Below are 13,550 nucleotides of genomic sequence, written 5' to 3' on the forward strand. Positions count from 1 at the left end.
TTCTGCAAGTCATGGCGCAGGAGAGAAATGTCCACCTTGATCTCTTCCAGTTGTGAGGTGGTAGTGGTACGACTTTCAATTATTGCTGAGAGGAGTTCACTTGATGTTGGTTCTGGTGTCTCCGCTCTCGTTTCTGGTGATGGTGGAAGTGAGTCGTTGGGCGAAATAGATTGAGAGCTCTGTGGCTCAGTTCGAGCAAAGCGCTCCAATCGTGTGGTTGTTTCTGTCTTTTGCTTTTGAGAGTGTTTCCCCATTGTAATGATAGGTGTTACAGGCACTGTTCCGTTTTAAGTATCGGTACTGCTAGTAGGTCTGTTTGGCAGAGGTAGTACAGAAGGAGCGCTCTGTGCACGGTGCTGTTGTACCTTAACTATTAGTTCATCATCTCAGGGCTAAACCCCTGTTTAGTAAATAGTAGTTCCCAGTTGTCACAGTAGAGACTATATAAGTTTGTCTCTGTGTTATGGTTCAGCTGTATGTAGTGTAATCTGCAGCCTTTATAGTGAAGCTTATAGACTGGCAGAGGCTTGGAGTGGGGCTTGGTGTGGAGCACCACTGGAGCTCCACTACTGCAGCTGCACTGGGTTGGGGTTGATGGAAGGGCGCCCCCGGGGTCAGGGCTTACTCACCCTCCTCTTGTCTGCAGCTGTTGTGGGTTTAGAGGCTCTTTTCCGGGGTGCAACACCTGTGTTCGGTGCCCTCCGCGCCGACGCGACGCTATCGCGGGCAGGCCTCCAAAATTTAACCCGCGGCTTCCGGGCGCGACTAGGCCGCGGTTAGAATTTTATTGCGGCGGGACCCAGAAGCGCGGCCAATGCGGCAGGTAGGAGAGGGGAGGTAAGGGGACCCCTTCGCTTCCGTGGGGTGGGGGTTGTGAGGGGATGCCCCCTGTTTATGGTCCTCTGGAGACTCAGACCCCGGGAGCGCCAAGAGATGCGTCCTGCTCCATGCGCGGCTGGACACGCCCCCGGGAGAACCATCCTTAAACACTTCGTCAAAAGTTGCGGCAAATTTCATGACGACAAGTTTTTCAGCATGAATGCTCAACTCCCCGGAGGGGGAAGGATTGACAAGCCTCATCCTTCTTACTACCTTTCCTACGAGGAGACCCTGAAGAGATTTGGGGTACGTCCGTGATTTTCCACAGTGGCACCGGCTGGGCACTGTAGGAACATTGTATAGGGACTGAGCGACTGGCCAGTACCCTCCTTCTTCTGTTTTGGGATGAAATCCCTACTCTGGACTCACGGTATTGAGCAAACAGAGACTTCTTCCTTCGTTTACCCCTCAGTGGTGGGTTTGTTCTCCTCCAAAAGGAGGCACTGCTGAGACATTTATTGTGTACATAGTTGGCTCTAAAAAGACTGCTGAGCCCCCACCTCACTGCAACTTCTACCTCATCCTCACAGGGAGGACCCATTGCAGTAATCCACACCTACGAAGTGCATGACGGGAGATTCATGAACACTGGGCTAGGGTGGGAAGCAATGGACTAATAAAGTTGGCTTGGGTGGGGCCATAAATGTCTAATGAGTTAACTATTGTTTGCACTAATCTTTTTCTCTTTAAGCTTGAGCCTGGAACACCTGAATGAAGGCAGGATCGTTTCCATGTGTAAGTGTACCTGTTATACTCCTGTTGCAGGTTACAGGTGGTATATCTAGGATACCTAAGTGTGTACCTGAGCACCACTGTTTAGGGGCAGGAAGGTGACTCAAGATTTCTAAGTATTGTGCCTGTTATACCTCTGTTGCAGAGCCAGATGGTATCTCAAGGATCTTTATAAGTAAGTGCCTGAGTGATCCATAGTGACACTCATGTATTGTATATGGTTTACAGAAACGTAACTAGTAACGTAACAGTTAATATTTTCTGTGCCTTGAAATTTCTATTACAGCTATCCAATGTACCAGATACTCCTCAGGAGAGGGTATCAGAAATGGATGTAAGGGTACTGTATTTTTGCACTAAATCAATGCACTACTGTTTTTGCTTGAAATGTGTACTTAAGGTTGTTTACCATTGCCGGGTCGGAATGGATTCTTCCCCCGGGTGAATGTAGGGACCCATAGGGTTAAGTTCCCTATGGTGTTATCCCCTACCTTTATGTTATCTGTGTTGTAATAGGGCAGAGCCCTCTACACTCAGATTACAGTATTAGGCTACCCCCTATAGGTTTAGCCCAGGTTGACCACTCCCCTTGTGCAGACTATATAGTGTCTGGCACAAGGAAGTGTCTTCCTCTTTGGCTGATGTTGTCCTGAGGCTTCATGTCACTGAGCCTGAGGCAATTAGGCCCCAGTAAAGAGAACTGCTGATTTGTAAGTCGGGGACAGGGCCCCGTGAATGAGATTGAGCCAGCACAGTCAGTCATATGTAAAAGCACCCTCTAGGAGTGGTGAGCATAGATAGCTTATTTAGTAAGGGCAGCACTAGCCCCATCAAAGGAGACTGTAAGGGTTTAGTCTAACCCAGGCTCTGTATGCCTTGCTGTAGGGACCACAGTTAAGACGCAGGATTCAGGCAGTTCCTTACCCTGAACCATAGTTGGCTGGAGGGGATCCGTTCCAGTAGAGGGCATCCATTCCTGGCATACAGCTAATACTCTGCATAACCTCCAAGTGGGCTATACTGTTACCCTGAGTGTCACATCTGCTGTGTTCTCTGTGACCAAGTTCTATACTGCTGTGACTGTGAGTATATACCCTGCCGCACTATTCTGTATGTGCCTTGTTCAATAAACCATTATCCAGTTAACTGCAAGAGCTCCTGGCGTCCAATCACTTATTATATTGCACAACACAGTGTGGGTTGTAGTTCAGCAACACCATAAAGCCCCTGACATAGCTCCCATATAGCGGAGGCCCATTCCTGGGAAAGGGGGTTGCTGTAACACGTGCTCTAATTGTCCAACTAGCCTGGTATAATACCCCTATTAAGCCAAACAAGTGTTACACAGGTTACTACACCTATAGTAGCAGTGGGGGGATAATAGCCTCTGGGAAGGGACTGGGGCTGTGGGATAGCAGGTATAGTAGGGAGAGATGGTGCCTATAGTAGCAGTGGGGGGATAATAGCCTCTGGGAAGGGACTGGGGCTGTGGGATAGCAGGTATAGTAGGGAGAGATGGTGCCTATAGTAGCAGTGGGGGGATAATAGCCCCTGGGAAGGGACTGGGGCTGTGGGATAGCAGGTATAGTAGGGAGAGATGGTGCCTATAGTAGCAGTGGGGGGATAGTAGCCTCTGGGAAGGGACTGGGGCTGTGGGATAGCAGGTATAGTAGGGAGAGATTGTGCCTATAGTAGCAGTGGGGGGATAATAGCCTCTGGGAAGGGACTGGGGCTGTGGGATAGCAGGTATAGTAGGGAGAGATGGTGCCTATAGTAGCAGTGGGGGGATAATAGCCTCTGGGAAGGGACTGGGGCTGTGGGATAGCAGGTATAGTAGGGAGAGATGGTGCCTATAGTAGCAGTGGGGGGATAATAGCCTCTGGGAAGGGACTGGGGCTGTGGGATAGCAGGTATAGTAGGGAGAGATGGTGCCTATAGTAGCAGTGGGGGATAATAGCCTCTGGGAAGGGACTGGGGCTGTGGGATAGCAGGTATAGTAGGGAGAGATGGTGCCTATAGTAGCAGTGGGGGGATAATAGCCTCTGGGAAGGGACTGGGGCTGTGGGATAGCAGGTATAGTAAGGAGAGGTGGTGCCTATAGTAGCAGTGGGGGGATAATAGCCTCTGGGAAGGGACTGGGGCTGTGGGATAGCAGGTATAGTAGGGAGAGATGGTGCCTATAGTAGCAGTGGGGGGATAATAGCCTCTGGGAAGGGACTGGGGCTGTGGGATAGCAGGTATAGTAAGGAGAGGTGGTGCCTATAGTAGCAGTGGGGGGATAATAGCCTCTGGGAAGGGACTGGGGCTGTGGGATAGCAGGTATAGTAAGGAGAGGTGGTGCCTATAGTAGCAGTGGGGGGATAATAGCCTCTGGGAAGGGACTGGGGCTGTGGGATAGCAGGTATAGTAGGGAGAGATGGTGCCTATAGTAGCAGTGGGGGGATAATAGCCTCTGGGAAGGGACTGGGGCTGTGGGATAGCAGGTATAGTAAGGAGAGGTGGTGCCTGTAGTAGCAGTGGGGGGATAATAGCCTCTGGGAAGGGACTGGGGCTGTGGGATAGCAGGTATAGTAGGGAGAGATGGTGCCTATAGTAGCAGTGGGGGATAATAGCCTCTGGGAAGGGACTGGGGCTGTGGGATAGCAGGTATAGTAGGGAGAGTGGGCCACCAAGAGTGCAATTACTTTGCCACCCCCTGGTCAGCCTTGGTGGCCACTGTTACCAACACTACCAACTCCCCTGGCCTTTGGTTTCTGTACGGGTCGGGGCAGAGGAAGAGATTGCTGCAGAGAACATTTGAGTGACCAAGGGAGGGGTGGGAGTGGCTATAAAAGGGCTGGGGGGGCTGGGGGGGCAGTGGGATAGAAGGTGAGTAAAAGCTCACTACTCAGGGATGGTCACGGTCAGGCGCTGGTGCATTGCAATAAGAGAAAAGTTACCACACAACTTTGGCAGAAAGTGATGAGCCGGCTGGTGAAGTTGGAGTTTCTCACTTTCTGCAAAACTCGTGTGGTAACTTATCATTTAGTGCAACGCAGGAAAAATCTCTGTGGGCCCCAATGATATGTAGTGTTTCCCTGCGCAACAGCTTTATTCCAGCTTCCTGTGTGAAATGATCAGATGGTACAGTAGCAGGATGGGGGCGCTGCCCGTTTGTGCCCCCTGGGCTGCTTTGGTTTTTCCTTCCCTCCCCCATATAATGCAATGGACTCGCCTCCCTCCCTCCCTCCTGTGCGATATTTCCTCTATTTTTTATATTGCTCTGTGAGGCTACAGTTTTATTGTTATTGTTGCTTTATATTACGTATATGAATAGGAGAGGCCTGAATAGAAAGATATCAGTCTCTCATTCAAACCACTCCCTGGCTGCTAAGGTAATTTGAACCCTAGCAACCAGATAACTGCTGACGCTCCAAAATAATTAAAAAACTACAAATAAAAAATGAAGACCAATTGCAAATTGTCTCAGAATATTTCTCTCTACATCATACTGAAAGGTGAACAACCCCTTTAAGCTGGCCGTACACCAAATTAGTCGATGGGACAGGTTAGAAAATTTCAGTCGGATAAGGATAAATCAGCGCATTATTGTGTATCTGACAATACCCTTGGGCGACCTACAATGGGAGTCACTTTCGAGCGATTGGCGGCTGCCAACTATTTCGTGTATAGAACCTCCTCCCACCAATTTCAGACTGAATGTTGGATCGTCACATTTAAACATACGGCCGATATCAGAACATTCCATGAAAGAACGAATCTGAACGTGTAGGGGCAGCTTTATTCCATTGCTTGTATTCTCAAGGAGCTCTCTGAATTGGATCAGTGCAGGGTTGGACTGGGCCGCCGGGACACCAGGAAAAAACACACATACATTGCTCTTTCAGAAAGCTCTAGCCCTGCATAGGGTCGGACTGGGGGTGCACGGCTAGAGCTTTCTGCTAGAGCAGAGTATGTGTGTTTTATATCCCTAAAATACACATACTCTGCTCTAGCAGAAAGCTCTAGCCCTGCACCCCCAGTCCGACCCTGAAGGGATATAAAACACACATATTTTGCTCTAGCAGAAAGCTCAAGCCCTGCACCCCCAGCCCAGCCCTGAAGGGATATAAAACACACATACTGTACTCTGCTATAGCCCTGCACCCCCAGTCCAACCCTGAATGGATATAAAATACACATACTCTGCTCTAGCCGTGCACCCCCAGTCCGACCCTGAAGGGATATAAAATACACATACTCTGCTCTAGCCCTGCACCCCCAGGTCAACCCTGAAGGGATATAAAACACACATATTCTGCTCTAGGAGAAAGCTCTAGCCCTGCACCCCCAGTCCGACCCTGAAGGGATATAAAACACACATACTCTGCTCTAGGAGAAAGCTCTAGCCGTGCACCCCCAGTCTGACCCTGAAAGGATATAAAACACACATACTGTACTCTGCTATAGCCCTGCACCCCCAGTCTGGCCCTGTAGGGATATAAAACACATACTCTGCTCTAGCCGTGCACCCCCAGTCCAACCCTGAAGGGATATAAAACACACATATTCTGCTCTAGGAGAAAGCTCTAGCCCTGCACCCCCAGTCCAAACTTGGGAACAAACTGGAACTGCCCCGGTTGCACTGAGCTCAGTGCTGATAGTGAGAGCTAACCAAGGCCCCCATAGCAAGGTGTGGCCAGTATTCCAGGTAACTGGCTAATTAGTTCAGCCAGAATCGGCATGATAATTGGATTAGAGAGAAGCAGAAGTGGAGACAAATCCCCAAGCTCAACATGGAATATATATCTGCAGACGGACCCGGTCAGTCCTAGCAAGAACAATAAGGTACCTGTTAATTCACTGGTGCCGGCAGGAAGACTTTCCAATAAGGGACTGAGCCTTCAGTCAACAAACCACCTGCTTTTCCATCCAAGCCGTGTTATTATACCTTCCAGGGGGAGATGCCAAATCAGCACTGTATGTGGCAGACAATAGATGTTGCACCCCCCCGCCTCTATTCAGACTCGGTTTCTGTATTCACATACATGGCCTCTTTCACGCCTCTAAAATATGGACCTGGCAATCTTCAAATGTGTCTCCTTTTTCCTTTAGATGTAGGTACCCGGCTGAGTCCTGACCGAGGAGCTGCCTCTACTGTGCTGCGCCATATGCGTGTGTAACTGCTCTTTGCATTCTCCCAAGTCAGAGCTCTCCCCACTGCACTGCACCATGTGACTCCCCTCTGCACTGCACTGCATACACCATGTGACTTCCCACTGCACTGCATACACCATGTGACTCTCCACTGCACACACCATGTGACTCCCCACTGCACTGTACTGCACACACCATGTGACTCCCGTCTGCACTGCACTGCATACACCATGTGACTTCCCACTGCACTGCACCATGTGACTCCCCTCTGCACTGCACTGCATACACCATGTGACTTCCCACTGCACTGCATACACCATGTGACTCTCCACTGCACACACCATGTGACTCCCCACTGCACTGTACTGCACACACCATGTGACTCCCCACTGCACTGCTCTGCATACACCATGTGACTCCCCACTACACTGTACTGCATACACCATGTGACTCCCCACTGCACTGCACACACCATGTGACTCCCCACTGCACTGTACTGCATACACCATGTGACTCTCCTTATGCTTTGGGATTGGGTCTTTTGGGTGAACCAGCTGCTGCCTCAGTGTGTTTCTGGGTTTAAAGCAGACAGGGATGCAGTGTTTATTAAAAAAAACCTTCTAAGATTTTTGGACTCCCCAGCTACATATGGGAGGACCAGGTTCTTTTGCCAGTCCTGCTTTCCTCCTTCACCAGTAGTTTTGGTGTCGCCTTCGCCTCTGTGCTGGGGGGGGGGATCTTGTTTGCTCTGTGCTGTAGGGTTCTGATAACCCCCAGTTTGGGATCTAGTGGATGGTGGGAGTCAAACAGCAGGTACTGGTCTGTGTGGGTTGGTTTCCTATAGACCTCTATTTCCAGCTTTCCATCCTCTCTGACTCTTACCAGTCCAAAAATGCCAGCGTGTTACCTAGCACATCTTCCCATGTGATGTTGTGGTCCACTGTGTTGAGGTATTCAGTGAATGTCTGTATTTTAACCGCGGTGTCATCCACGTATCGGAACCAATGACTGGGAGTGATCCCTTTGAAGCTATGCAGGGCCTTTCTTTCCACTTCCTCCATGTACAGGTTTGCCACAATGGGCAAAACTGGTGATCCCATGGCTCAGCCATGCTTCTGCCTGTAGAACTTATCCTTGTACTTGAAATAGGTGGTACCAGGGTCAGACTGGGGGGTGAAGGGACCACCGGGGCTGCCACGTATACCGCAAGGGTCCATGCCCCCTAACCCCCCCCCAGCCACTGCCCAACATCCTCCCCTGATCATGCGTAAGTGAAATGCGTCAGGGGCGGAGGAGCACCGACAGGGGTCAGGGTTTTTCCCGGTGTCCCAGTCTTACCCTGGGTGGTACTTAGGTATAGGTCCATACTTGCTCTGGGTTAAACTTTGTTCTGTTGCCAAGGGTGTTGTCTTTTAGCCTATGTTTTACCTACATTGTCTGCAAGTACAGTGCTGTTTTGGCACCTCTCCATGAAAAGTTTAATAGCGCGTCATAGCTCCAATCCTGCTAATAAAATCAACACCTCCTCTTCATGAAATACCTGATCCCATGCTGGTTATGATAAACAGGTTATGCTGACTGGAGCAACATCCCAGGGTGTTTACTTCAGCAAGATCTTTGCACAAGCCATTCTGAATCGAGAAAGCCAATTGGATGAATGGCGAAACATCTGCAAGTCCAGTTGATTTGACTACTGCAGATATACCATGACCTGGATACATGAGAGGCTTCACAAACATTATTCTTACTGATTCCATTAGCTTTGGTATACCCAAGCCTTATGCTGCTTCAGGAGTACAGGAATGGAATAAATTCTACCCAATTTACCGTATTGTCTCATTCCTGGACTCCAGAGAATCCGTTGACACCTTCATTCCCCACCTTTTCATGGGTAAGCTTGGAAACTAGACCAAGTCTGTTGGGGGGGGGGGGGACCATAGTACTTACACAAATACATTAGAGAAAGGATAATTATAACTGTAAGTGTGAGTGGGTAAGCTTGGAAACTAGACCCAGTCTGTTGGGGGGGGGGGGGGGACCATAGTACTTACACAAATACATTAGAGAAAGGATAATTATAACTGTAAGTGTGAGTGGGTAAGCTTGGAAACTAGACCCAGTCTGTTGGGGGGGGGGGGGGACCATAGTACTTACACAAATACATTAGAGAAAGGATAATTATAACTGTAAGTGTGAGTGGGTAAGCTTGGAAACTAGACCCAGTCTGTTGGGGGGGGGGGGGGGACCATAGTACTTACACAAATACATTAGAGAAAGGATAATTATAACAGTAAGTGTGAGTGGGTAAGCTTGGAAACTAGACCCAGTCTGTTGGGGGGGGTGGGTTCCTTATATACACTTCAGGATAGGAAGGGGGGGCTTGGTCAGTGCAGGGAATAACCCAAGGTGTCTGCTATTTCTGTGCAGTCCAGGAACGGGAAATGATGGTAATTTCTTGGAATTTCTTCCAATCACACACAGACGTGCAAGTTTAGCAGATTCAGCCTCTCCCCCAAACTGAAGCAGAACTATATTCCAACACAGACACAAAGGAACCCAGTTGCTGAGATATTAAATATCATTATGGGGACCTGGGGCACTAGTTCCTGTCCGAAGGGGAAACTCAAGAGGGTGCAAGTCCCCTTCACCCCTTCAACAACTGAAAAGTCTTGATTGCGAATATAGGCTCTGAAACACCTCTAACAGTGTGGAAAAATCATAATATATAGTGAATAAAGTACCCCCTATTGTAACATATAGGGATATTATAAGTCACCGAGGAGTCCCATGACCATATTAAGGTATGAGGCCAAAGACCGAGTGCTTTTATACAGGTCATGGAACTCCCAGGTGACTTCTAATATCCTTATATTTTACAACAGAGGGTTCTTTATTTATTATAATATACAATATTGTTATAGTGAATCATGTGACAGAAATGATACCACTTAGCACTGTTTGTAAGGATATAGTTTACAGTTTGGTCCCATAGGGAAGTGACCAAACTGTATATTATATATACAGGTATGGGACCGGTTATCCAGAATGATCAGGACCTGGGGTTTTCCGGATAAGGGATCTTTCCATAATTTGGATATCCATAACTTTAGTCTGCTAAACATCATTTAAATATTGAATAAACCCAATAGACTTGCTTTGCCTCCAATAAGGGGTAATTATATCTTAGTTGGGATCAAGTACAGGTACTGTTTTATTATTACAGAGAAAAGGGAATCATTTAACCATTAAATAAACCCAATAGGACTGTTCTGCCCCCAATAAGGGGTAATTATATCTTAGTTGGGATCAAGTACAGGTACTGTTTTATTATTACAGAGAAAAGGGAATCATTTAACCATTAAATAAACCCAATAGGGCTGTTCTGCCCCAATAAGGGGTAATTATATCTTAGTTGGGATCAAGTACAGGTACTGTTTTATTATTACAGAGAAAAGGGAATCATTTAACCATTAAATAAACCCAATAGGGCTGTTCTGCCCCCAATAAGGGGTAATTATATCTTAGTTGGGATCAAGTACAGGTACTGTTTTATTATTACAGAGAAAAGGGAATCATTTAACCATGAAATAAACCCAATAGGGCTGTTCTGCCCCCAATAAGGGGTAATTATATCTTAGTTGGGATCAAGTACAAGATACTGTTTTATTATTACAGAGAAAATGGAATCATTTAACCATTAAATAAACCCAATAGGACTGTTCTGCCGCCAATAAGGTGCCTAAACTAAAGCAAAAAAAGTAAAAACTCTTACCCGCACACCCTGGCTCTCCAAACAGTGGACAGATGCTGGAGGGATCGGCACCATCCCAAATAGTCTGAAAAAGAGCAAGTACTGGCACTGCAAAGCAATAATAAGCAGCGCAAGCCCTTGCAAGTTTATTGCAAACATGCCTAAACTAAAGCCATAACTCTACAGAAACCCCATTTGCTCAGGCGAGGAGGGGACAGGAACTCTAAGAAGCCGCCTCCCAATGCTGATTGGAGGAGACTAACCATCATGTTGACACTTATATTGCCAGAAGCAACCTAACATCCCTTCTCTCTCATAAAGCAGCCCATGGACACCCTAGAAGTCAGTGTGAACATTAGTAGTGGGTTCCCAAGATCTCTGTTCAGGACAAAAACCCTTTGAGTTTGAGTACCTGTATAGGGGCTGGAGAGGCAGAGTAAGAGGTTTGAGTACCTGTATAGGGGCTGGAGAGGCGGAGTAAGAGGGTTGAGTACTTGAATAGAGGCTGGAGAGGCAGAGTAAGAGGTTTGAGTACCTTTATAGGGGCTGGAGAGGCGGAGTAAGAGGGTTGAGTACTTGAATAGAGGCTGGAGAGGCAGAGTAAGAGGTTTGAGTACCTTTATAGGGGCTGGACAGGCGGAGTAAGAGGGTTGAGTACTTGAATAGAGGCTGGAGAGGCAGAGTAAGAGGTTTGAGTACCTGTATAGGGGCTGGAGAGGCGGAGTTAGAGGTTTAAGCACCTGTATAGGGGCTGGAGAGGTGGAGTAAGAGGTTTGAGTACCTGTATAGGGGCTGGAGAGGCGGAGTAAGAGGTTTGAGTACCTGTATAGGGGCTGGAAAGGCGGAGTAAGAGGTTTGAGTACCTGTATAGGGGCTGAAGAGGCAGAGTAAGAGGTTTGAGTACCTGTATAGGGGCTGAAGAGGCAGAGTAAGAGGTTTGAGTACCTGTATAGGGGCTGAAGAGACGGAGTAAGGGGTTTGAGTACTTTAATAGGGGCTGGAGAGGCGGAGTAAGAGGTTTGAGTACTTTAATAGGGGCTGGAGAGGCGGAGTAAGAGGTTTGAGTACCTGTATAGGGGCTGAAGAGACGGAGTAAGAGGTTTGAGTACTTTAATAGGGGCTGGAGAGGCGGAGTATGAGGTTTGAGTACCTGTATACGGGCTGGAGAGGCGGAGTAAGATGTTTGAGTACCTGTATAGGGGCTGGAGAGGCGGAGTAAGAGGTTTGAGTACCTGTATAGGGGCTGGAGAGGCGGAGTAAGAGGTTTGAGTACCTGTATAGGGGCTGGAGAGGTGGAGTAAGAGGTTTGAGTACCTGTATAGGGGCTGGAGAGGTGGAGTAAGAGGTTTGAGTACCTGTATAGGGGCTGGAGAGGCGGAGTAAGAGGTTTGAGTACCTGTATAGGGGCTGGAGAGGTGGAGTAAGAGGTTTGAGTACCTGTATTGGGGCTGGAGAGGCGGAGTAAGAAGTTTGAGTACTTGAATAGGGGCTGGAGAGGCGGAGTTAGAGGTTTGAGTACCTGTATAGGGGCTGGAGAGGCGGAGTAAGAGATTTGAGTACCTGTATAGGGGCTGAAGAGGCGGAGTAAGATGTTTAAGTACCTGTATAGGGTCTTCTAACTATACTTGGTGGTCTAGGGGGTCGGCGGGGAGGCCCACCGCTTCCCGTGTGGTGACACCCGCCATGCTTTTACTCTATGCACGCGCCTGCTTTTCTCTGTAATAATAAAACAGTACCTGTACTTGATTCCAAATAAAATATAATTACCCCTTATTGGGGGCAGAACAGTCCTATTGGGTTTATTTAATGGTTAAATGATTCCCTTTTCTCTGTAATAATAAAACAGTACCTGTACTTGATCCCAACTAAGATATAATTACCCCTAATTGGGGGCAGAACAGCCCTATTGGGTTTATTTAATGGTTAAATGATTCCCTTTTCTCTGTAATAATAAAACAGTACCTGTACTTGATCCCAACTAAGATATAATTAATCCTTATTGGAGCCAAAAGAATCCTGCTGGGTTTAATTGATGTTTTATTGATTTTTTAGTAGACTTAAGGTATGAAGATCCAAATTACAGAAAGATCCCTTTTCCGGAATACCCATGGTCCCGAGCATTCTGGATAACGGGTCCTATACCTGTATCGGGAACAACGTTGGCTCATTGCTGCAGTCGCCCAACTTTTGAAATGCGATTGTTTAGCCCTAGGGCCAATCCCACTAGCACAATATCATCCAACCGAGGTGGGCATATCGGGGGAAGGATCGACCTTGCCAAACTAACAGATCTTACCGTGTATGGCTACCTTTTTACATACCTCTATCTGTGCCCGGCTGGCTTCCATCAGCCATTGATAAACAGGGCAGGGGGCTGGTGCTGACTGTGTGGCTGAGGCAGATTAAATCACTGTATTTGCTGGAGGGCTGTTGCCTGGTCCTCCCTCCCTACCAGCTAATAGCGGGCAATTCTGTTTGCCTTCATAGTTATAAGACAGCATGATGCTTGCTCAGCTGATAACCCATAAGAGGGCTGGGCTACTCCAGTCCAGTTCTGGCTCATTGTATTTTCCCACACTTATCCATTTGATATTCATATTAATATGATTTATTAGCCTTCCTGTTTGCCTAAATGTCATCTGTTGCTGGTAGCTACTGACCCTAGCAACCAAAAAACGGACTGTACGCTTTGAGTTTTATTGCTGTTACTTATGTTTCTGTCCAGTACGGAAGAGCAGTGGGGCCACCAAAAAAAAAAATCTGGTGAATTATGACTTTTAAACTCATAATTATGACTTTTAACAGCAGGTTTTGTACAAACAGAAAAAAAAATCTGACTCTTTAAATTTTTGATATCCAGAAAGCTCAGAATTACGGAAAGCCTGTCTCCCATAGACTCCATTTTAATCAAATAATTTAGATTTTTAAAATTGATTTCCTATTTCTCTGTAAAAATAAAACAGTACCTGTACTTGATCCCAACTAAGATATAATTACCCCTTATTGGGGGCAGAACAGCCCTATTGGGTTTATTTAATGGTTAAATGATTCC

General features: G+C 47.4%; 1 protein-coding gene across 4 annotated transcripts in view; it reads right to left on the bottom strand.

The window, feature by feature from the left end:
- The window catches only part of LOC101733959 (beta-1,3-galactosyltransferase 2-like), a 65,634-nt gene extending 54,874 nt beyond the window's left edge, over positions 1 to 10,760 (bottom strand). The window contains exon 1 of one of the 4 annotated variants that reach the window (XR_004222092.1): positions 6,443 to 6,915. The gene's annotated coding sequence lies outside the window, so the exon portion shown is untranslated. Of the gene's footprint in view, positions 1 to 5,596; positions 5,619 to 6,442; positions 7,123 to 10,519 lie in introns of those variants that run through there. The other 3 variants (XR_004222094.1, XR_004222093.1, XM_031899395.1) reach the window with 3 other exon arrangements.
- Positions 10,761 to 13,550: the final 2,790 nt, after the last annotated feature.

This window comes from Xenopus tropicalis, chromosome 3, assembly GCF_000004195.4.
Source record: "Xenopus tropicalis strain Nigerian chromosome 3, UCB_Xtro_10.0, whole genome shotgun sequence".
In the NCBI taxonomy this organism is placed as follows: domain Eukaryota; kingdom Metazoa; phylum Chordata; class Amphibia; order Anura; family Pipidae; genus Xenopus; species Xenopus tropicalis.